This window comes from Macrobrachium nipponense, chromosome 30 (assembly GCF_015104395.2).
Source record: "Macrobrachium nipponense isolate FS-2020 chromosome 30, ASM1510439v2, whole genome shotgun sequence".
Classification (NCBI taxonomy): domain Eukaryota; kingdom Metazoa; phylum Arthropoda; class Malacostraca; order Decapoda; family Palaemonidae; genus Macrobrachium; species Macrobrachium nipponense.
The window spans coordinates 7,507,194-7,532,943 of record NC_087218.1 but is presented as its reverse complement, the minus strand read 5'-3'; the positions used below and the strand labels follow the sequence as shown (position 1 = coordinate 7,532,943).

General features: G+C 39.9%; 1 protein-coding gene and 1 pseudogene across 2 annotated transcripts in view; one reads left to right on the top strand and one right to left on the bottom strand.

Annotated features, from left to right (window-relative positions):
* Positions 1 to 21,803, bottom strand: part of LOC135201966 (exportin-5-like) — a 112,904-nt pseudogene extending 91,101 nt beyond the window's left edge.
* Positions 21,804 to 24,947: 3,144 nt separating this feature from the next.
* Positions 24,948 to 25,750, top strand: part of LOC135202250 (uncharacterized) — a 24,513-nt gene continuing 23,710 nt past the window's right edge. The window contains exon 1 of one of the 2 annotated variants that reach the window (XM_064231530.1): positions 24,948 to 25,412. The gene's annotated coding sequence lies outside the window, so the exon portion shown is untranslated. Of the gene's footprint in view, positions 25,413 to 25,444 lie in introns of those variants that run through there. The other variant, XM_064231531.1, reaches the window with a different exon arrangement.

Sequence of the window (25,750 nt, the reverse complement as noted above, 5' to 3'; positions counted from 1 at the left end):
ACAGGACACTTTTGTTGAAGCTCTTAGAGGGTGGAAGACAGCAATCGCAAATAGAAACAATAAAATCACATTTAAGAGTACTTGAGAAGAGAAAAAAATCACTGCATAAAAAGATCCCAAAAACATAAAAATAAAATACACAAACGCAAGCTAAATGTGGTCAGCAAATCAATTGCAAAATCTTTGCAATTCCTAATTCTAACAAAATTATGAAAGTACCTACTGGAAAACATTGAAATATTAGAAACTAAAACGCAAAGGGCTGAGGCACGTGAGAACACACTGGCAGAAGGAATTCTCACCCAACAGTCATTACTCTGCATGCTTTTATATCAGCACACTGTATTATTATCCCTCATTACTCTGCATGCTTTTACATCAGCACACTGTATTATTATCCCTATCTTTGCACTTACCACTAGAGGTTGGTTTGTTGTATAGATAAACTCTAAAATGTCAGATTAAAAATGCTTTAAGTATCACTAAGCTTTGCACTGGATGAAATCACACTGCATAACACTGTCTGAAATTACACAGGGATATGAAAAATTACTAAAAGGATTATTTATTTACATACCTTTATGTAAACTTTCTGTTCTACTGAGAGATCATTCCACTTGTACTTGATGGCATGTTCGAGCAACTGAAGTCCTAAATGACGGACAACAGGCTCCTTATCACGGTGCGCCATGAAAAATCCACATTCTACTGCTACTTCCAGATTTTCTTTAGCCTGGAGTTCAAAAGAGAACAAGATTACTTCACATGATGAGACAGGCCATTGCACAAGTTTCCTAAACCATTCATGTTTTTCAGAGTAAGTATGCTACCTGTAAGACCTAAAATTTTTCATTTTATCTACCAAAATACAGTAGCAGAAATTCGTTAATCAAAATTCGGAAACCATCAAGAGTTTCCCCCAAGACATTTTCCAGTACAGCAAGCTTACACCATGCTTAAACGCAGTAAAAAAGGGATTTTGACGGAGGAAAAATCTATTTCTGGGGAGAGACCTGTGTCGCCGGTGAAAAGGTCCTTCTTAATACTTTTCTGATATAAATAATTTCCAAATATACCAGAGAAAGTTAAACCATTGGTATGCAGAGGTTACTACCCTCGCGCGAGCACCTCAGGGCGTCGTGTATATTACCAAATAAATCATCCTTCAACATAACCACAAAATAAACTGTGATGATAACAGATGTGTCACCAAAAAAAAAAAAAAACCACAAATAAACTGTGATGATAACAGATGTGTCACCAAAAAAAAAAAAACTACTATTACAGTACTAACATGAGTAAAGGAAAAAACTACAGGAAACAGGAGATTAAACCACTAAATTTGGCAAAACTTGATATGGAAAGGTTTCTAAAAATGGGTAAGCTTAGTATAAGACCAAGTAAAACCAACCAAATTTTTGGAGGATATGAATAAGGGTATAATAAGAAGTCATCTGCAAAGCCTTTTTTTTTTTTATCCCTTAAATCATACCTTTCTAGGTTACCCTCAATTTATTATTTTTTTCTAACATTTATTTTCCTATCTTCAATTTCTTGTTTCAGTATATACCACACTGCAGTCTGCTGGATTAAACTTTTATTGTCAAAATAATTTTTTTTACAAATTCACAATACATATTTTAAATAATTCCCACACAAAATTACAAAAAATGTATATAGCTCAAGAACTACTGAATTTAGTCTGATAAGAAATCAATAAGCAAACAACAATCAAACTTTCACATACCTGTTCTAATAAATTATAAGCTTCAAGTCTGACCGAATGTGAAACCATTGGGTCTAGAGTAGTATTCATGGCATGGGCCAACCGGCTTGCCATATCCACTACTGGCTGCGGTACTCCAGCCATCTTTCTTCAACTATACAGACTAATAAAAGTTTATGTTTTGCTGCAATCAACCTGAAAACAAGATAAAACCAGCGATCAGAAATTAAATCTAAATAATTGACATTTGTTCAGAAGAATAAAAACAATAATAATTACAAATCACATTAAACACTACATGGAATAAAGCAGTAATTTTGAAACCTCAAAAATTTGAGTTTTTCTTTTTAAAAGAAACGGCTTACTCAAAATACAGATGCCGACACTATAACTGCATATATCATGTAAAGAATTTTGTCCAACAGCTTGGCTAAGGGTAGGTTAGGTTAGGTAAGGACTGTCAGAGATAGCCAAACGAAACTACACGATGTCCCATCATATGCAGTCGTTTCTACTCGAGAATTCTGCCATTTTATTAACATCCTTGAAACAACTTTTGTACCAGTAACAAGCTGGAGAATACTCTTGCAAGTCTACCTTCACCTACCTGTGCAATGCAGTTATTACAATAATATCCAATATATTTATTTCATAAAGAACAACACACTAATTGGTCATTGCAATCTTGGCAACATACTCTCCATTTAACAATGATCCATTTGTGGGATGGAAAAAGCAATCATGGTGTGAATAGCTCTGGAATAGCAGTTTGACAAATTTTTAAGGCTATTTAATTATACCTAGTGTAGACAACAGTAAAAATAAGGCTTTGATAATAACACATCCCTGTAATCACCATGCCCACATTTCATTCATTTGTTTTTACTTTCCCCTACCCAAATCACTAGATCTGGCGAAAGAAAAAAAATTAGCCTAACATATAAGGAAAAATCCTGAACATTATTACTTAAACCATAATTGCAATCTGTAATTATATATATGATTTTCCTAATTGCAATCTGGAGTTAAATGTAAGAATTTCATAAGACTTAAATTGTGCTTCGAACATTTCTGGTAGTAAATTAGTAGTTTTTAAATAGTGGACAGCTATATAACCTACAAGTGTCAGGAACCAGGGTAAAAACAGGGTTTTTGGGTTGGGGGAAATGCAAAACAAGTGAAATACCAGGATGCATCTAACCTAACCTTACCTTAGCAAATCCTGGACCTGGGCCGGTATTTATCATAGCTCCTATGACATCTCCTAAATATTCTCTCTTAAGTCACTCAATCACTCATAGTTAAGAGGAACTTCTAAGAGTGTTTTATCAACGCTCTGAGAGAATCTCTTAGCTATGAAAAACGGTATGTTTAGGAGAAACTTTTAAGCGAAGATCTCGCTAACAATAGCGGAAAATATAGTGCTACAAGCCATGAATATACGATTTCCGCCATTATTTTAATAAAAAAAAAAAAGTATTTTAAAAATTCAATACATTCATTAATTATGATATTAACCTAGTGATCTGTATATTATTGTTGAATTCAAAAGTAGAGATAGATAGACAGATAGATAGAGATAGATAGAGATACAAAGATAGATAGATAGAGATAGATAGATGGATAGATAGATAGAGATAGAGAGAGATAGATAGAGATAGATAGATAGATAGATAGAGAGATAGAGATAGATAGATATAGAGATAGATAGAGATAGATAGATAGAGATAGAGAGAGATAGATAGATAGATATAGAGATAGAGATAGATAGATATAGAGATAGATAGAGATAGATAGATATAGATAGATAGAGATAGATACAGATAGATAGATAGATAGATGGAGATAGATAGAGAGAAAGATAGAGATAGAGAGATAGATAGAGATAGATAGAGATAGATAGATAGATAGAGATAGAGAGATAGAGATAGAGATAGATAGATAGATAGAGAGAGATAGATAGAGATAGATAGATAGAGAGAGATAGATAGAGATAGATAGATAGATAGAGAGAGATAGAGAGATAGATAGATAGATAGATAGATAGATATAGATAGATAGAGATAGAGATAGATAGATAGATAGAGATAGATAGATAGATAGATAGAGATGATAGATATGAGAGATAGAATAGAGATAGATAGAGAGAGAGATAGAGATAGATAGATAGATGAGAGATAGATAGAGACAGATAGATAGATAGATAGAGACAGATAGATAGATAGATAGATAGAGAGAGAGATAGATAGAGATATGATAGATAGGCGATAGAGAGAGAGAGATAGATAGAGATAGATAGATAGAGATAGATAGAGAGAGATAGATAGATAGATAGATAGATAGAGAGAGAGAGATAGATAGAGATAGATAGATAGATAGATAGATAGATAGAGATAGATAGATAGATAGATAGATAGAGATAGAGATAGATAGATAAGAGATAGATAGATAGAGATAGATAGATAGAGATAGATAGATAGATAGATAGAGATAGATAGATAGATAGAGATAGATAGAGAGAGATAGAGTAGATAGATAGATAGAAGAGAGAGAGAGAGAGAGAGAGAGAGAGAGAGAGAGAGAGAGAGAGAGAGAGTAGATAGATAGTAGATAGATAGATAGATAGATATATATATTATATATATATATATATCTATATATATATATATATATATAATATATACACCCACAAATACCCGATAGACCCAGACTGGGGAAAGAGGTGAAGCACTAGTACTATAGGCCTAGTACTCCTCTCTCGCTACTAACCAAAAAAAAAGCTCTAAGGATTTGCATTTTCATTCCATTCTTGACCTTCGTGTCTAATCCTGCGCCAATATACGTGATCAAATTAACTAATCCAGTAATTTTGAGAGAGAGAGAGACTGATATGTTAGAAACCGCAGAAAACCTCTCTGTGCGGTTGGCAATCGCCTCTTTGATCAAGCCAGTCACATACATGAGGCCACTTTGATCAACTCTATATCTTTTTTTAAACTCATGTCGTCATACACATCGAATATATCCAGTCTTGGACGAAAATTCCTCGGGCGGCGAACGCGGTGTTCTTGTTCGTCTGCCATGTTTACAGTCTGTGACTACCGCTATGAGAAACTCCTCAAGTACTTAGGAGACCCCTCCACCACTCTTAAATCTCGGCCTGAGATATGAGTACTCATTGCGCGTAAGAGGCTTCGTAAAATTCTCTAAGAATTTTCATAACTTTAAGAGTGTTTTAATGATTTAAGAGTACTCTTAAGGATTTGCGAGCTTTGATAAATACGGGCCCTGGACCCCAACTCCTAACCTTACCTAACCTAATCTAAGGCACTATCAAAACAAATCAGAGTTGCAACCTAGCCTAACCTACCCAAGGTGCTGTGTCCTTATCTGGTCAAGGAAGGTTTTGCTAAACCTGGAACCTCTCCCACCCCAACCTAACCTAGGACACCAAGTTGAAATTAATAGTTATGACTTAACAAACAACACCTAGCATAATTTAACCTAAGACGCAGTTTTTTTTTTGTTTTTTTTACCTGCCATGTCAGGGAAGAAGGGGAGAACTAACTTATCTTGGGGCATCAGGCCCTTATTTTGTGTGGAGTCACTTTAACCCACAAGGTGCTGCTCATCTCTAGAATTGACCCTTTATACATTGCGCTTGGATGATGACGACATTATCAACGCTTTATTTTCAAATATCGCATTAAATTTAGTCCCTCCCCATTCAGGCATAAAAATAGTAAAATTGTAAACCTTCCGTCAGCCAGGGAGTCAGGTCCAGGGAGGCTTTTGTATTATGAACTTCAGCAATATTCAAAAGACCTTTGTAAATATTTTGTACATTTTGGAGATAATGGCTTTTGATGATGATGCTTATTTATTTTTATCAAATAGTGATATAAAGATAGATAATTATACAATGACAGGGACAATAGTAATATACTGATTTTAAAGTTAGTGTGCATATAACAGTTACCATACACACATATACAGCCATTCAACCAATTAATAACTGATGTATATTTTCTGTACTTTTATAGATGTTTCTTGAACAGCTAAGGAGTAATATTGTCATGAAAAAATGTGAAATAGTCTCAGAAATTACTGCATGAAGCATTCCAAAACTAAAAAGTGAGTTTCTGAAAAAATGTTACCTTTCCAAAAAAATATTCTTATACAGTAGCAGCTCAGGATACAAAATTATTCCGTTCCAAGGCGGCCTTCGTAACCTGATTTTTTCGTATCTTGACCCACATTTTACAAGTAAATTACCTAATTCGTTACAAGCCCTACAAAACCCCCCAGTAAATTATTTCCAGTCTTACAACACATGTTCCAAGGTTACGACGTCGATCCGACGGAAAATAAGACTCCAAAAGGCAAAATACTGTACATACTTGCACAATATTCAACTGCATGTAATGTTCAACCCCATTTTTACTGCATATACTAGGATTTTAGCATATGTCCCTTAGCAATAAGCCTAGCCTATGTTAGCAGTTGCTACTGAAGCCTAGTCTATGATTCTGACATCTAAACCTAAGAAGCTAAAAGCTTAGAATATGCCAATAAAATGTATAAATAATCAGTATGTACTCATTTCAAATAATTATTAATTAATCATTAACTATAATAATTAACTATATAAAAAAAAAAAAAAAGCTTCCAACCTTTTGTTTACGTTCACCACTATGAGTAGCGAACGATCACCAAGCAACCACTTTTACCTAGCACACAGTCTGGTAATCATAAATTTTCATTCTCTCTCCTCAACTACTGAGACTACCAAAATGTTATTGTCATGATACAATAAAGTTTGTTCATACTTACCTGGCAGATATATATAGCTGTATTCTCCGACGTCCGACAGAATTTCAAAAAACTTCCGGGTCGACTTTCCGGCACCGCCCGTGGGGCGGCCAGGTGGGTTAGTACACATTCCCACCGCTGGGAGGCGGATATCAGGAACCATTCCCATTTTCTATTCAGATTTTTCATACCACTGTCCCCTGAGGGGAGGTGGGTGGGTACTTAATTATATATATCTGCCAGGTAAGTATGAACAAACTTTATTGTAGCATGACAATAACATTTTGTTCATGAAACTTACCTGTCAGATATATATATAGCTGAATCCCACCATTGGAGGTGGGAAGGGACAGAATAGAAGGATTTTAGGAAACAAATTACATGCAGATGATTGACATCTTGGTTCCTTACCTGTTAGCATAGCTGACTTCATGATTACTGTCACCCAAGTCTGCTTCTGCTTTACTAGTCTCTCCAGCAAGGTAGTGACCTATATAGCTGGTGAGTTCTAGATGATCTGTCAACGGGAGCGTGACCACAATGTGACTAGACCATATTGACCATACTGTGAGGGCAACGAAGCTAAAAACCACCACCTGACCTAACCTATCAAAGTTAGTCCCATAACTTCTAGGCTAAAGAAAGGGAAACCGCCTCAAGCGACCAACCCTTCAACCATAAACCAACACCATAAAATCAAAAGCACACCTATCCCTTTTCTATAGGATAGGATTCGCGCTGCTTCCTGCCCCCAATAACATTTCTGCGGATATGTATGGTCCTAGCAACTCGTAGTTCTCATATGCCGTCTTCACATCCCGCAGGTAATGTGAAGCGTTGCTTCGCCAAAAAGTAGCACTAATGATATCGCTGAGTGCCATATTCTTTTGAAATGCCATTGAGGTTGCGACAGCTCTCACCTCATGGGCTTTTATTTTCAAAAGTTTCAGATCACCATCCGGGCAGGACGCATGGGCCTCCCTTATGGTGCTTCGTAAAAAGAATGCCAGTGCATTCTTAAACATAAGAAAGTCGGGTCTCTTAACAGAGCACCATAGATTTTCAGAAGGACCCCGACAGTCTTTAGTCTTTTGCAAATAAAATTTGAGAGCCCTGACAGGGCACAGGACTCTCTCTGGCTCTTGTCCGATGAACTCTGCTAACCCCTTGATTTCAAAGGTTTTCGGCCAGGGGTTAGATGGGTTTTTCATTCTTAGCTAAGAAATTAGGATTCAGGGAGCACACTGCACTGTGTCCTCTGAAACCCACATATTTACTCATTGCTTGAATTTTACTACCCTTTTTGCCGTGGCAAGAGCGAGTAGGAAAATCGCCTTTCTTGTGAGGTGTCTTTCAACGAGGCAGCATGCAGAGGTTCAAACGGAGCCGACATCAAGAATCTTAGAACTACGTCAAGGTTCCATGATGGGACCTTCGGTTGCAGGTACTTTAGTTGTTTGTTTCAAACGATCTCAAAAGATCGTGAAGGTCTTTATCATTTGTCAGGTCTAACCCTCTGTGATGGAATACAGCTGACAGCCTACTCTTATATCCTTTTATTGTGGGCACTGCAAGTCTGTCCACATTTCTCAAATGCAGGAGAAACTCAGCGATTTGGTTCACAGAGGTCGTGGAGGAGGAAATGCCTTTCTTCCTACACCACCTCCTGAAGACAGCCCACTTCGATTGATAAACCACTCGAGAGGAAGCTCTCCTCGCATTGGCAATAGCCTCTGCCACGGTCTTGAAAAAACCTCTCGCTCTGCCAACTTCTTGATAGTCTGAACGCAGTCAGACTCAGAGCGGAGAGGTTTCCGGGGTGGTACTCTCGAAGGGTGGGGCTGTTTGAGAAGATCTACTCTCTCTGGAAGGGTTCTTGGGAAGTCTACCAGAAGAGACATGACCTCCGTGAACCAATCGCTTGAGGGCCAAAAGGGGGCGATCAGAGTCATTCGCTCCTGGCGACGCCGCAAACTTCCTTATTACCTCTCCTAAAAGTTTGAACGGGGGAAAGGCGCAAACGTCCATCCCCGTCCAGTCCCATAGGATGGCATCTATCGCTATTGCTTCCGGGTCGAGAACTGGAGAGCAATAAATTGGAAGCCTCTTCGTTTTCGAGGTTGCGAAGAGGTCTACTAGCGGTCGTCCCCACAACTTCCATAGTTCTTGGCAAACCTCTAGATGGAGGGTCCATTCTGTGGGAAGCATCTGATGTTGACGGCTTAAAGATCCGCTCGAACATTTTGTATTCCTGAAATGAACCTTGTTTGTGGATCACTATGCTTCGAGCTTTCGCCCATAGAAGGATGTCTCTCGCTACCATGAACAGTGATCGAGAGTGTGTCCCCCCCTGGCTTTTTGATGTAAGCGAGAGCCGTAGTTGTCAGAGTTGAATCTGGACAACTCGGACCCAACCAATCGTTCTTCGAAGAATTGAAGAGCCAACCGAATGGCCTCCAAACTCTTTTAAGTTTTATGTGCCAGGACCTCTGTTCCCCTCTCCAGAGGCCTGACACTTCCTCCTTGCCTAGTGTTGCTCCCCAGCCCACCATGGAGGCGTCTGAGAACAACACTAGGTCGGGGTCAAAAGGTTGAGGGACAGTCCTTCCGGAAAGTTTGATTGATCTTGCCACCACTTCAGTTGATCCTTGACCGCTTGTGAGATCACCAAAGTCGAGTCTAGGTTCTGTTTGTCCTTCCAGTTTTCTGCCAGAAAAAAACTGGAGTGGCCTGAGGTGCAACCTCCCTAGGGAAACAAACTTCTCCAGCGAAGAATGGTTCCCAGCAGGACTCATCCGTTCCTTTGCCGAGCAAGTTTCTTTCCCTCTAAGAAAGCCGACACTTTTTCTAAGCATTTCTGCTGACGTTCCTTTGATGGAAAAGCTTGAAAAGCCGCTGAATCCATCTGAATCCCCAGATACACGATGGACTGCGTGGGGATCAGATGGGACTTACTCGTAATTGACTATTAGGCCCAGGGCCTTCGCCAGCTGCAATGTCGTTTGAAGGTCCTCCAGGCACCTGACTCCGAAGACGACCTGATTAGCCCAGTCGTCCAGGTAGAGCGAGAGACTTATCTTCGATAGGTGAAGCATTTTGCTACATTCCGCATGAGGAAAGTGAAAACCATCGGTGCCGTACTCAGACCGAAGCAAAGAGCCCTGAACTGGAAGACCTGCCCTTTTAAGACAAACCTCAGGAACTTCCTTGATTGAGGATGAATCGGGACGTGGAAATAAGCGTCTTGGAGGTCCAATGACACCATCCAATCTCCTGGTCTTAAAGCCCCTAACACAGACTGAGATGTTTCCATCCTGAACTTTCCCTTCCTCACAAAAAAGGTTCAGTCTGCTGACGTCTAGGACAGGTCTCCATCCCCCAAACTGCTTCGGAACCAGGAATAACCTGTTGTAGAAGCCTGGGGGGGGAATCCAACATTAGGACTTCTTCTACGGCTTTCTTTTCTAACATTTGGTCTAGAAGGTCGAGCAAAATCTGTTGCTTCTCTGGCTGGTATGCGGGCGACAGGTCTATCGGCTTCGTGCTCAAAGGAGGAGCAGAGAGGAAAGGGATCTTGTATCCTCTCTCGATCACATCTAGGACCAGGTGTCTGACCCTATCATCCTCCATGCCTGAGCAAACAAGGTGAGTTCTCGCACCGACAAGATGCCTGAAGGGCAGAAATGTCAACTTTTTTCCTCTCTTAATTGAAGAGGAGGCCTTGCCTCTAAAGGACCCCCCTCCTCTCGAAAAAACCTTTAGAGGAAGGTGCCTCCACGAAAGGGCTTAAATTTCTTCCTGGGGGCTTGCGCGGTTGAAGTAGAAGCCTGGGGAGTAGGGCGTCTGGAAGACTGAGTCAAGAGGTCCTGCGTTGCTTTCTCCTGCAAATTAACCGACAGATCCTTAATCATGGACTGCGGAAATAGATGTGTAGAGAAGGGGGCGAACAACAATTATGCCTTCTGCGCAGGAGAAACCTCTTTCGCTGCAAAACTGCAATAGAGAGCTCTCTTTTTCAGCAGTCCGGTAGCAAAATGAGATGCTAATTCATCAGAGCCATCCCTTACTGCTCTATCCATGCAAGCCAGCACACTTGAAAGTTCTTCCAAAGAAATAGTCTTGACTTCTAGATTGTGAATCCAAGGCCCCCAAGCACCAATCCAAGAAGTTAAACACTTCCAGCGTCTTAAATATTCCCTTGAGATGATGATCTGTTTCCGACATCGTCCAAGAAACTTCGCTGATGATAAATAAGACCTCGGAGCGTCCACTAAATTTGGGAAATCGCCTTGAGAAGAAGACGGCGCTTTCAATCCCGCTTCTTCTCCCGTTTCGTACCAGATCCCCGCTCTCCCGCTCAGTCTAGATGGGGGAAGAGCAAAAGAAGTCTTTCCTTTAGCCTTCCTTGAGTCCATCCAATCCTGAATTCTCTTAAACGCTCTCTTCGCAGAGAGCGAAGTGGCCATTTTAACGAAGCCAGGCGCCTTCCTGGCCTTCGATGAGGCTAATTGTGAAGGGGGAGAGCAAGGAACCGGCGCTTGAAAATTATCTGGGAACAAGTTCTTAAGAAGGTTCGTTAACGTCTTATAATCTGAAGCCGCTGACGCTGTCGGCTCCTCATCATCCGTAGGGCACGAATCACCAGAAGAATCTCTCTCTCGAGTAGCAGTGTCCTTCAAAGATCGCGATGATAATAATCCTTGAGGTCCTGTTCGCAAGAGGGTGCCTCTTGTTGAAGAAGAGTTCGAAGTAACCAATCGTTGTTTCCTTGTTATCTTCGACACTTTAATATCTTGAGCTTGCGAAATATCTTGACGCTTCGGACTCAAACGTTCTTCCAAGGCGTCCTGGCGAGCGTCCCGATGTGTAAGACGCCGCGCGTCTTGAGAAGCGTCAGCTCGAGCGTCCTGGCGAGCGTCCCGATGTATAAGACGCTGCGCGTCCTGAGAAGCGTCTGCTCAAACGTCCTGGCGAGCGCTCCGCTACGTAAGACGCCAAGCATTATAAGAAGCGTCTTCCCGAACGTCCTGAAGAGAACTTCGATGCACAGAACGTTGAACACTATCTATCTGACGCTCCTTTAAAAGCGTCTTGATTATCGTCATGTAAAACAGAACGAACAACAGAACCGTGAACTTCTGTCATGGATTTCTGAGCGTTCTCGGCCTTTTGACAAAGACGCCGGCCGCCTGTGCGGCAACTCACGTCTCCGTCAAATTCGTCTCTCCTAGTGAGGAACGCATTCATGTTCTCGAATGAGTCGGCTACTAGGAGACTCAAAGGCCGAAAAACGAGGAGCAGCAGCCGGGGACTGCCTAGTCCTCTTAACAGGCAGCCACTGATCCTTCCTCCGATGACTAGGTTCTGCCTCTTTCTTCGCAAAATAGGAAGCCAACTGCTTTTGCATTTCTAAAAGCATTTGTTTTTTTCCCTTGATAGAGAAAATTCTCGATCAGGAGAAGGACTAATCCTGTGAGAGGAAAGATGGGCGAGGGATGCCCTTTCTTCAACTCAGGAACAAATTTAGAGCGACTTGGACGCTCGAAAGAGTCCTCCCCTGATGAAGTCTTGTTCCTTTTCTGCGGTGGAAAAGCTTCAAAATATTCAGGTGAAGAATCCAAATACTGATCAGAAGGACGTGAAGCGTCCTCTTCTCTGAAACCTCTCTTAAAGAGGGCGACAAGGACGACGGCCACCTGTGCGGCACCTTGCGCCCCTGCCGCTCTCCCCATGAGAGGTCCTCCGAGAGTCCCAACCCCGGTGAGGAGAGGAAGCCTCGGAGGATGAGAAGCACTCTTTAAGGATCCGTGCCCGTGCACGAACCCTGGCAGTCTGAGATTCATCCTCAGATTCTGCCGAAGGGACGTCAGACCGGGTATTAGATCCCGTAACCCTCCTTCGGCTTTCGGCTTGCCCTCTCCCTAAGGCCTGGGAGTCCGGCAGGGGCCTAGGCCTGGAGGCATTATGGGACCGATCTGATGCCCCCTCCACAACACTAGATGCACTAACACTATCATTGCACTTAGCACATTTGATTGTAGAGCAATCACTTTTGATTCCAGGGCGCGAATCGACTCCATAATCGTAGATAATATATTTCCTTCCGTAGACACTTCCTGATTGTCCGGTGGCAATACAACAGGATTAGGTTGAATTACATCTACAGGATTTAATGGAGATACAATCCTACCTTGACTTCTATTCACAGAAGCACTTCTAGAGGAAGACCTCCTGATTCTATCACGCTCAAGCTTTCTCACGTAAGAATCATATGCCTTCCACTCAACCTCAGTCAATTGCTCACACTCGATGCATCTATCATTCAACATACATACATGACCTCGACATTTCAAGCACACCGAATGAGGGTCTACCGAAGCTTTTGGTAACCTCACCTTACATTCCTGCATCTCACACACCCTGAAGCTAGCAGAGCTAGATCCAGACATCGTAATTAAAGAAAAGTCAAAGCCAAAATCCAAATCAAATCCACTATCGCGTATGCCAAGCCAACAAGCCAAATCAAAACCAAAAGTCAATCAGAATACTCAAGTTAGCACAAGAAGTTTCAAAATCCTAGGCGGAGTCTGTAAAACAAAAGTTGTTTACCGACCGGCGACAAGAGAAAATCTGAATAGAAAATGGGAATGGTTCCTGATATCTGCCTCCCCCAGCGGCGGGAATGGGTGGGTACTAACCACTGGCCGCCCACTGCGTGTGCCGGGAGTTTTGAAATTCTGTCGGACGTCGGAGAATACAGCTATATATATATCTGCCAGGTAAGTTTCATGAACAAACAGTATAATAACCATTCATTTCTATTATCTATTCTATCTTTACCTAATGGAGATACCGAGTTACTGATAGCTAAAATGAATCATATAATATTAAAACAGAAGAAGAAATCTAGAAAATATTTGTTGGCTTCCATGATAGCAGTCTGATTTATTTTATATTTTATGATATCTAATTCACAATTTTTTTTATTAAATGTATTGCATGTACTCATTTTAAATAATTATTAAGTAACCCATTAACTATAATAAAAACAAACAAACAAAAAAGCTCCCAACCTTTTGTTTATGTTCACCACTGCGAGTAGCGAACAATCGCCAAGCAACCACTTTTACCTAGCACACAGTACAGTAATCATAAATTTTCATTATCTCTCTTCAACTACTGAAACTACCAAACAGTATAATAACCATTCATTTCTCTTCTTTAATCTATCTTTACCTAATGTTTTTTTTTTTTTATTAAATGTATTGCATGAATAAGTTTTTCAATTTACAGCATCCTTTTACCAATAGATACATAGAGCACGATGGGGTAGACGCTGACCAATAGGAGAGCAGGATCTTACAGCAGTGACTAGCATCAGGAACCAATGGGAAGGCGGGAGGATGGTGTCGAGTCTACTCAGTTGGCAAGTTTTAAAATTGTTCTCGGTGGTCCGAGTAAATCTCGGGACTTCACAGTAACACCCTTTCGTAAACTGAATTATTTTCGTATTATGACGTCCACGACTCTTGGCTTTCGTACCCTGTTGTAAATAATTGCTTTACTCAACTTTCTTGCCAGAACAGTTTTACCAGTTATTCATGCAGATTATCAGCTATTCATGTAATTGTTATAATCATAATGCGCATATACTCTCTATTATTTACTTTTTAGATATATGAAGATGTTTTTACTGCCGGATTATCGCCGTAGTGTGACGCAATCGTTTCGGTCCCTGGCCTCTGTTTTCGCACCATAAGAAATTATGGGGCCGAATTTGCAATGACCAGAAAGTCGTTAAAAGAGGAAAGTTAGCATTGAGGGGCATATGTTTTGATTGAGAAAAATACATATTTATTCAATAGCTAGCTTATAAAAAATACTTTATTACAAAAAACTTGATTGACAACTAAGCAGCATACGTACTATGGGTTTCAGTGATAGTGCAAGCACGTTTTTGGGCAATACCTATTTCTATAACGAACACTCGTATCAGAACGAGATTTTGCTACAGTGCATTACACCCAATGCCGTAATTTATAAGGGTATCGTGAATCACTAATCGTAAAGAATAACGACACTTGTCCTTGTACCAAGAGACAAAAAACTCCATTATGCAGAAAATGGACACGAACACGCTGTAAAAAGCTCCACCTACCCTCTCCCCCGCCCCCCCCCCCCCCCCCCCCCCCCCCCCCCCCCCCCCCCCTCCATCGTCCACCCCTTTCCTTCTTCTCGTTCCTTCGCCTTCCTTTCTCTCTCTCTCTCTCTCTCTCTCTCTCTCTCTCTCTCTCTGTTGCCATTCGGTATGTGTTGACCCTCCAAACTGGGTATACGACTACACACAAAACGTTGAAATTGGTGAAATTAGGCTATGTATTGGAAGTATATATACATAAATATTAAAGAAATTTTATCTCATTATTGCATACTATGACAACTAGAATTCATGGAAACAGTTTATAATAATGAATCGGCGTATGTGTGAAGCCTCCACTAATGTGGCAACGATGATTTTGCCATTCTTAGCATGCAAACATTAAAGGTTACATTTATTTCTGGCATACGGTTATTAAAGAAATTCAAAATACTAATATAGACTGAAATCAATGAAAAGTGCTAGCAAAACCAAAAAAGCAAAAAAATATTTATATAATCCACTTATCTGTAGTCGTTCCTCTATGGTTTTCGGCAGCCAGATGTACGAAAACGTTAGAAACATTGGATTGTATCTACTTTAGAAATATCTGTAATTTTTCGGGGTAATTTGGTTGCAAAAAAGGGATAATATATATGAGTTAAATTAAAATTTTTAAAAAACAAAGTAAAGTTGAACTAAATAACGAGTAAAGTAAACAATTTAGGGAATAAAACTTTGCAGTTTCATCGTCTGCTGCTCGTAACTGTGTTTGTGGCACGCGCACGCTTAAGAACCAGGAACAGCAACTTGTTTAAAGTGCAATGTGGAGTGAATCGAGACCAAAATGTGTATAATAACAATCAAATAAGCACCGTGGAGTTTCAGTTGTGATGGCAGTAAGGATAAAAACCACCGATTACAAGGTAAAAATGAATTCAGTTCAAACCATGACCCCTGGAATAAAAAGTTAAATACTATCAGTAATAGGGTAGAATATCACGACAGGCCAACCCTCATCACGGTGGACGGGTCATTATTCACTCGATATTTAATTGGTGAAACATGAATACAATTGCAACTCTAAGCATACCATTTAAAAGACTGAAGTTTCGTCAACATATTGTGATATATGAAAGCCCCATACGAATTAAAATAAGCATGTGAGCTCTTCGTAAATATGTTTTCAAGGCAGTTTTGAAATCCAATATGGCGGCTACGTTTTGCATGGACGGTCTCATCAGTGACGGCCACCATCTTTCCCCAGCCTTCCCAGCACTCATTTGAACAATGTTAGCGTAGGTATGTAACGTTTATTGATCTTACTCAAGATTGCAGTTGTAATCAGCACAATAAAACATTTTGTTGCCTATATTAGTGAAAGTATGAAACTTGTTATTCCCGGGGTTATGGTTGGAACCGAATTCATTCTTACCTTGTAATCAGTGGTTTTATCCTTACTGCCATCACAACTGAAACTCCACAGTGCTTATTTGATTGTAATTATACACATTTTGGTCTTAATTATTTCACTCCACAGTGCACTCGAACCACATTGCTGTTCGTCGTTTCCTAGCACTCACTCCGTAAACAAAGTTACAGAGCAGCAGACGACAACACTGATTATGAGATGCAAAGCTTTATTCCCTTAATTGTTTACTTTACTCAATATTTAGTTTAACTCTACTTCAAAATGTTTATTTAATTCATGTCCATTATCCCTTTTTTGCAACCAAATTAACCCCCCACCCCCCAAATTACAAATGTTTCGGATGTATACTTACGAGCAGACGACGTGAGGAAAAAATGGCTCATCGTTGCCAATCTAGTGAGCGTCACACATACGCCGATGCATTTACAAACTGTTTCGATGAATTCTAGTTGTCATAGTAATGCAGTAATGATAAAATTGCTCTAATATGTATATATACTACAAATAGATACGCTAATTTCACTTATTTCCCGTTCCCGGTTTTGTGTAAGTCTTATACCTAGTTTGGAGGGTAAACACATACCAATTGACAACAGAGATAAACAATTGAAGAGCGCAAAACGCCGCAAAGAATGCCGTAGTCCCCTTGAATAAGTACGAATAAGTGCTGGTAAGAGGTGGGTTTACGATTGTTGTGATGAAAGTGCCCCAGCGTCTATGGGTACAAGTGGTGTGCAGATTTAGCACATGAAATGGGAAGTTTGTTGACACAAGCGACTCCGTAAACATCAAGATAGCGTCAATCTTCGAAACATTTTTAGTTGTAAGTAAAAATTTCTAAAGCGTTTTGGTGAGATTTCCACTGCAGTAGGCCACCCTTTTCAGTACCTCGTTTAAATCTTAAAATTTGGCCTTAATTTCTAACTTTGGAGAAAATACTTACATCAAAAGGAGAGTAGAGGTCTTTAGCTCCGTTTTTCACCAACAAGAAGTCGCGACTGATGCCCATCTCCGGTGTCAGGACGCGTTATAATGTACTTTTTCGGAGGGTGGCTAGGTGTTGATTGTAGGTGGCCTGCTTGGCCTGCTGTGATATTCTACCCTATAGGCAACAAAATGTTTTTATTGTGGTGATTACAACTGCAATCTTGAGTAAGATCAATAAACGTTACATAGCCTATATAGCTAGCTAGGATACTATAACGCTAACATTGTTCAAATGAGTGCTGGGAAGGCTGGGAAAGATGGTTGTCGTCACTGATCAGAACCTGTACATCCACACAGTTGCCACCATATTGGATTTCAAAACTAGGTACCTCGAAAACATATTTCACAAAGAGCGTCACATGCTTATTTTAGTTCGTATGGGGCTTTCATAGCTATATCACATTATGTTGACAAAACTTCAATCTTTTGAATGGTATGCTTGGAGTTGTAATTGTATTCTTGTTTCACCATTTAAATATCGAGTGAATACCTAAGACCTGTCCACCGTGATAAGGTTTGGTAGTCGCTGGTGTTTCCCCCTAGTTACTTTGAGAATTTTTCCCAACGAAAATCGATCGTCCGCGGATATGTAGTCGCTCCTAGGAGCTGTAACTGGTAAAAAGTAAGACTACTAAGCTACTTAGCCTACCACAACCCTTTGATTAGGGGGAAACATCAGTACAGGCCAACCCTCATCACGGTGGACGGGTCTTATTCACTCGATAATTAATTGGTGAAACATGAATACAAAATTGCAACTCTAAGCATACCATTTAAAAGACTGAAGTTTTCGTCAACATATTGTGATATATGAAAGCCCATACGAACTAAAATAAGCATGTGAGCTCTTCGTAAAATATGTTTCAAGGCAGTTTTGAATCCAATATGGCGGCTACGTTTTTCATGGACGGTTTCTCATCAGTGACGACACCATCTTTCCCCAGCCTTCCCAGCACTCATTTGAACAATGTTAGCGTATGTATGTAACGTTTATTGATCTTACTCAAGATTGCAGTTGTAATCAGCACAATAAAACAACATTTTGTTGCCTATATTAGTTGGAAAGTATGAAACTTGTTATTCCCGGGTTATGGTTGGAACTGAATTCATTCTTACCTTGTAATCGGCGGTTTTATCCTTACTGCCTACAACTGAAAACTCCACAGTGCTTATTTGATTGTTATTATACACATTTTGGTCTCAGTCACTCCACATTGCACTTTAAACCCGTTGCTGTTCCTGGTTTCTAAGCGCGCGCGCCATAAACACAATTACAAACAGCAGACAACGACAGACGACGAAACTGCAAAGTTTTATTCCCTAAACTGTTTACTTACTCGTTATTTAGTTTAAATTTACATTGTTATTTAAAAATTTTGATTTAATTCATGTATATTATCCCTTTTTTGCAACCAAATTACCCCGAAAAATTACAGATTTCTAACTTAGATAAAATCAAATGTTTCTAACGTTTTCGTACATCTGGCTGCCGAAAACCATGAGGAACGAATACGGAAAAGTGCATAGAGGAACGACTACGTTTTTTTTTTTTTGCTTTTTTGTTTTTGCTAGCACTTTTCATTGATTTCAGACTTTATTAGTATTTGAATTTCTTAAATAATTCGTATGCCAGAAATAAATGTAACCTTTAATGTTTGCATGCTTTAATGTTTGCATGCTAAGAATGGCAAAATCATCGTTGCCACATTAGTGGAGGCTTCACACATACGCCGTTCCATTATCCTGTTAAGCGTCCGCCCTGATGAGCTCGCTGCTAACGTACCGTCACGCTGTTTTTGTAATCAGCGATCATAGCACTGATGATAGTTTTTTCAAAGTTAATATTGATTTTTATGCTTGTTATTCATACTGTAAATTAACTGGAAATAGGAAATTCTCTCTCTCTCTCTCTCTCTCTCTCTCTCTCTCTCTCTCTCTCTCTCTCTCTCTCTCTCTCTCGGAGTCCAGTCACTCGGCAAAGAAAAGTCATCTTCACTCCCGCAATTGGAAGAAAAGTTTGTATCATCACTGGAGGATTCAGAACTAGAGCTCTCATCATCAAATAGGTTATCAATATCACACTCCTCATCTAGTATTTGATTGATCTCACCTAAAGAAATATGCCTCCTCTTTGGGACATTCATTGTGAAAGACGCGAAATCCAATTTGTCTCGATAAAACGCCCGCAGCGTATTGAAAGAAAACCAACAGGGACAGGCAGTTTTTTTTCTAGCATAAGCGACCACCAGGAAAAGAGTTGCCAGGCTGGAATAAGTTTCCCATGTGCTGAGAGTGTTACCAAATGATGTTCCTACACTTTCTATACGAGTAAACGTATTATTACGGGGCTGACGGCTTGACAAGCACAGTTAAAGTCTTGAACGTAATATCCCGTTGAAGGCGCTACCGAGTAGATCGCGGTAAACGTATTATTACGTGGGTGACGCTTAACAGGTTATAAACTGTTTCCATGAATTCTAGTTGTCATAGTAATGCAATAATGATAAAATTGCTTTAATATTTATGTATATATACTTCCAATACATAGCCTAATTTCACCAATTTCAAACGTTTTGTGTGTAGTCTTATACCCAGTTTGGAGGGTCAACACATACCGAATGGCAACGAGAGAGAGAGAGAGTGAGAGAGAGAGAAAGGAAGGCGGAGGAACGAAGAAGAAAAGGGATGGCGGTGGAGGGGGGGGGGGGGGGGGGGGGGGGGTGTTGGGGAGAGGGTAGGTGGAGCTTTATACGCGTGTTCGTATCCATTTCTGCATAATGGAGTTTTTGTCTCTTGGTACAAGGACAAGTGTCGTTATTCTTTACGATTAGTGATTCACGATACCTTATAATTACGGCACTGGGTGTAATGCACTATAGCAAAATCTCGTTCTGTAAGAGTGTTCGTTACCGAAATAGGTATTGCCCCAAAAACCTGCTTTGCACTGTCTCTGAAACCCATAGTAGACATGCTTCTTAGTTGTCAATCAAGTTTTTATACCAAGTATTTTTTACAAGCTAGCTATTGAATAAATTTGTATTTTCTCAGTCAAAACATAGCCCCTCCAATGCTACCTTTCCCTCTTTAAAAACGACTTTTCTGGGTCATTGCAAATTCGGCCCATAATTTCTTATGGTGCGAAAACAGACAGAGGCCCATGGACCGAAAACGATTGCGTCACACTACGGCGATAATCCAGCAGTAAAACATCTTCATATCCAAAAAGCCAAAAAGTAATAAAGATAGAATATATGGCGCATTACGATTATAACAATTACATGTATAGCTGATAACAATCTGCATGAATAACTGGTAAACTGTTCTGCAATGACAGTTGAGTATAGCAAATTATTTACAATAGGTACGAAGTCAATTTATGGCGTGACGTCATAATACAGAACTTGAAAGAACGTTCTAATTCAGAAAATAATTTAACTTAAATTTGAGTCAGAGTCTGTTACTTTTTTCAATAACGAATATTTTTCAAATTAAGCTCATCATAAATGTAAAATATTGATGTTTTACTACTTATTTAAAAATTTAGCCAAGAGCACGCTTCTCGTCATCTTCTACCCCCACAGCTGTTTACGCCCTGGCTTGTTGTTGATGAGAAATCGTGTTTCGATTGTTTGTGATAAAAGTGCTTCCAGCGTCTGTGGTACAAGTGGTGTGCGGATTATCACAGGAAATGGTTTAGTTTATTGACACAAGCTACTCCGTTAAACATCGAGATGGCGTCAATCTTTCTAATACCTCGAGTTGTAAGTAAAATGTTTGAACGCGTTTTGGTGAGATTTGCACTACGTTTGAGACCGTTTTCCAGTACCCTCTGTTTAAAATCTTAAATTTGGCCTTTAATTTCTAACTTTGGGGAAAAATACTTACTTCGAAAGGATAGTAGAGGTCTTTAGCTCCGTTTTCTCACCACAACAAGTCGCGACTGATCCCATCTCGGGTGTCAGGACGCGTTTATAATGTACTTTTCGGAGGGTGGCTTGCATTGATGGTATTGTGGCTGCGTGGCCTGCTGTGATGATCTACCCTATGTAACAGACTAGGCTAGGTACTAGGCTACCTAGCCTATTTGGTAGTCCATGTCCAAAATGAAAGAAGCGTTTAGTAATAGCCCCTTAGGGATGAACGTAAAAACATAGACGGTTAATATAAACAGAGACAAAGGGCATACTAGCTAAAAAAAAAAAAATAGCAAACAAAAACATGAGCAAACGGGATGTCAAACATTACGGTTGCCGAATGGCGGGAACTGAGGCCGCTGTTGTGTCTACAGCTTTTACCTAAAGCTCGTCTTTAAAAGGTCACTTTTAAGGGAAGTAGTATTAGTAACAACTTACCTAAACCTTCGTTAAGTTATACCAAAGCTTGATGGCCGACAAATTTACCGGTTACGCCCACGGTAACATAATTAATCATGACGATACCGATCGAGCCATTGCACATTACCTTAAATTTGAGCATTGACGAAATACCTAAGTTAGAAACGATCTTAATTATTAGTGACGTGTCTATGGCAGAGCTATAACCGAGGTACTTACTCAACTGTGGCCCGATGCTCAAACTCTTTCACGTTAAATTCAAATAGAGTCCTCGAGACATTTCTTTTTTTCTTTCTTTCTTTCAAACAAACACCGTGAAGCAAAACAAACGCGTCTGACTCACGGGAGCCGGGGACAACAGACAGCCATTCGTTCACTCGATTCATTCGAGGATACTTTTATCCCAATTACTTTAGAAGATATATTAGGTATAATATGTCTTCTAATTTAAGAAAATTAATATTAAAATTATCCATCTTCCAAATCTTCCTTTTTCTTCCTTAATATAAGGATTATTCTGTGGTGATGAGCCATTCGTTTTCCATTGCGAAATCTAAAGAATTCTACCCTCGCGGACTTTTTTAACAAAAGAAATATATTCAAATTAAATGTTAACCATGAAATAATTTCAGCTTAGATAATAAATAAGTGTAATATCAAATATATACTTCCTTATTTGTCATCTCCGGCTGCTAACCAAAAATAAAAACGAAGAGCAACAAATTCAAATGGCTCCCTTGTGTCTCACGTATAGCCTTCTTCTGTCCAACACATAATTAGAAACTGTTGACATTTCCATGAAACAATATTTCGTCCAGACAGTTTTAAATCAATCATACGCAACGTTTTTGGTTTTTGGGACGGATAGAGCACAAAACTGCCGGTCATTAACCCATCATAGGCCTATACAGACTTGTAGCAGCGTTTCATACAGCATTATTGGAGCTGTTTATCTCATTGTTCCTGATCTCGAGTATATCTAAATGGGTAGGTCGTGGCATTTTCATCTCTCTTTTTTCCTACATCTAAAGCTTAACTGTTTTTATATGCACTGCATTTTTTTATGTACTGGACTTTATGAATGTGTTTTCCCGTTTACTACTGCATGTGTTCTCTATTGCAACAAAGTTTATATGGAAGTTGGAAAAGCAGGATATTCTTCTATAAAGTTTGCTGCATAATTACGATTGTTCGAGAAAAAAAAAACATAGTTCCAGTCCAAGGGATAAACATCCCGGAAGGCTTACAAGATTCAAACACTTGAGAAATGTTCAAAAGATGGTAGAACTAGGTATCTGCATTTTTTTCTTTAGTCTTACAGTGAATACCTGCAGCAAATATAACTGACAGCTTTGTCAGTCACGAGTAAACCTGTTGATACAGGCTACAGATACTTACTGCCAGCTGAAAAAAAGAAAACCACTGTAACACTGCTACGAGTCTTTGGAAAGGGGGAACGTGTTTTAACTAGTCTGTGGCTATGAGCGCATTCTCCATCATTCCAGCTTCCTCAAATATCATTTCAATTCTATCTCTTGTTTTCAAGAAGCAAATCGGTAGAGGGTTCGTGAATATGATTACTTTGGGAAAAATAGAAATAAAACTGCTTCTAGCAGAAGGCTCGGAAACTCATGACTTTTCCTTTCGAATACATCTTCAGGTCCATTCACAAATCTCAGCTACCTATCGTCTTCATCCTTTACATGTGACCAGACTATCCCACTACACACTGGTATCATAAAGTACCTCCTTCCACCAGTGCTAAGCTCTTTACCTAAATACTACTGTTCTTGCGACATATGCCACACAAATAATCAATCTAAAGTATTTCAGTCTTTTATATTTGTATTCATCACCCAAATATCGCCTTTATGAAGGCGAACTGGTTTAACAGGCAACCCAAAACATCCTTACCTTAATTTTTTCGTAATTTCCAGTCTTTTCCAAAACCTTTCTACACACTCTGGCACCCCCTTGCTTAGTCTACTTATAATTGCTAACATTCCTCTGCCATCCGTATTAATGTTCATTGCTTCCCAATGTTCGCCCATTTGCAAAAACTTTCAAACTCTTCCAGTGCTTTTATGCAATTCGTCTTTATTCTCAACGAGAGCCGCCCACCTGACAAAATCGGTCATTCTATAACACCCCATCGTGGTCCTCTTCCTCGTTCCACAAATTTGCAACTTCATCTGACGGCATTTCTGTGATTTCTCGAATCCCTCAAGCCATAACAATGTCCAGCAGCCGTAGAGGCATAATTAAGACACCCTCGTCTCAAATCCATTCTTGACATCAAACCAGTCAGTCTCACATTCATATATTCTGTATGTTGTCGACTGTCATAAACGCTTATCACTCTGAGCAAATTATCGTCTAAACCATATGCATCCCAACACCCTCTATATTGTCTCCATACCGATTCTGCTTTTTCTATATGTATATGGATATGCTAATTATCCTTTTTTCCCTTTTTACTTTCAAATTTATCACATAACTGCATTGTAACAGAAAACTGCTCCTTACATCTTCTACCTTGTCTAAGCACACACTGTTCTAACCCTATTTGTTCTTATATAATTCTTACTTTCTCACTGTACAGATGAACAATGATTCATCTCGCCCTTCCTTCCAGAATCTTCGTCTCTTCCAGATTGCAGCAGCTCACCCAAGGTCTTATAAACTCCAGATGTATTTTCATTCTTCAGCCTCCAATTGCGCCTTGTGTATTCTGCAATCACTTTCTACAGCATCCTTAAACTTATAATATCCTCTCTCAGTCATGTGTTATTTAGCTCTGGCTTGGCTGTCTTCTTCATTCGTCAAAAAGGCAGAGGATGTTTGTATATATCGGTACGTCATCGTGAGCGACTTGATTTATACCAATCAGTCTTCCGAACTGAGAACCGTTTTCAATGATCTCTCAGGAAAGAAGGTAGGAACCCTTATTAGCCTATACCACTTATATTAAACAATGACAAGCTATATTGCTCACTATTTACTTATTATCCTTCCCCTTTTTTTATTACAGAAACCATTCAAGTTCTCGGTCTCTTCATATCACGTACATTCCTCTGCCGTGCCAGATTCACTGAATATATGAAGCCTTAAAGCGTTTTGGTCAGGCCGATGCTTATACCTGACCACACCCTCCAGTGACTTTAACCCAGTGATCATTCAGCGGGTGTGAGGGTGTTCAACTCTGTCCCTTTAAAAGCCGTGTGTGAGTGCATGTGTCATCGCCAATGAATTATGATGTATGCATTCTTTTTTAAAAATTTGATACCAAAGAAAGTATACCACGTATTATCCTGGGTGCAATTACGTCTTATCTGGTGCTTGACACAGTCTTTAATGGGCTTTCAGTCGAGCTCTTTAACTCGCAGTAATATATTTCATTCTATTAATATAACTTGGAACATTGATCCCCCTGTCTTACAGGTTCAGAACAGATGAATGTGAATTCATACCCGCTCCTCTGAATTATCTTTACAACTCGAAGCGAATGTCCAACTTTACTCTCGGTGTATTTCTGTTTCATCTCATAAAATGTCTGCAGACTCCGTGTTGTTAGAAAATAAGCTCATTCCGAACACCTTGCGGGCAGGTGTAGTGTATTGTGTGGATCTTCGTCCAGGTACCCAGTCTGTTTCAACCTCTGACTACCTGGATATGACATATCTGTAAATTCCTCGAATTCCAAAGATGATTTTGCGCAACGTATCCAACTTTGATGACCCATTGAGACTTTTTTGGAAAGATGCATTTTTAAATTGCTCACTTGGCAAATTTCGTCGCGTGACACAGCATTTTAGAGAAACGCGAAAATAACCATTCGCGAAAATGCTCCCACCTTTACCCAGCTTTCAATATGGCGTCGTTTGTAAACTGTTGACACACTGGTGTCGACGTAAGAAGGCGAGTGTTTACCATCCAAGACCCAATGAAACTTCGCGTTTCTGCGCATAATCGAAAGACCGAAAGGTAAGTAGTATGAAGGCGATGCGACTATTACTGCAAGGCCCCGGCCGCCCCATATGTAAACGTCTGGAGACTTTGTGGAACATTACCACGAATCTCGGGGGGAATTTCGTGGGGGCATTATTGTGTAATGACATTCCCCGAGGTCCGTATTCTTTCCCTCGTCAAATGGAGGAGACCTTCGCTTTGGTATAGATCGTCTGACGGCGAAAATGACCGGATTGTGCGTTTTTTCTCATTCGCTGTGGGCGTTGAAGTCTCCAGAAGATGGAGGGAACTCTTGACTCTTTCGAGAGATAATTTGTGTGAATCGGGTCAGTGTTGTTTTGGGGCGGCGCTGG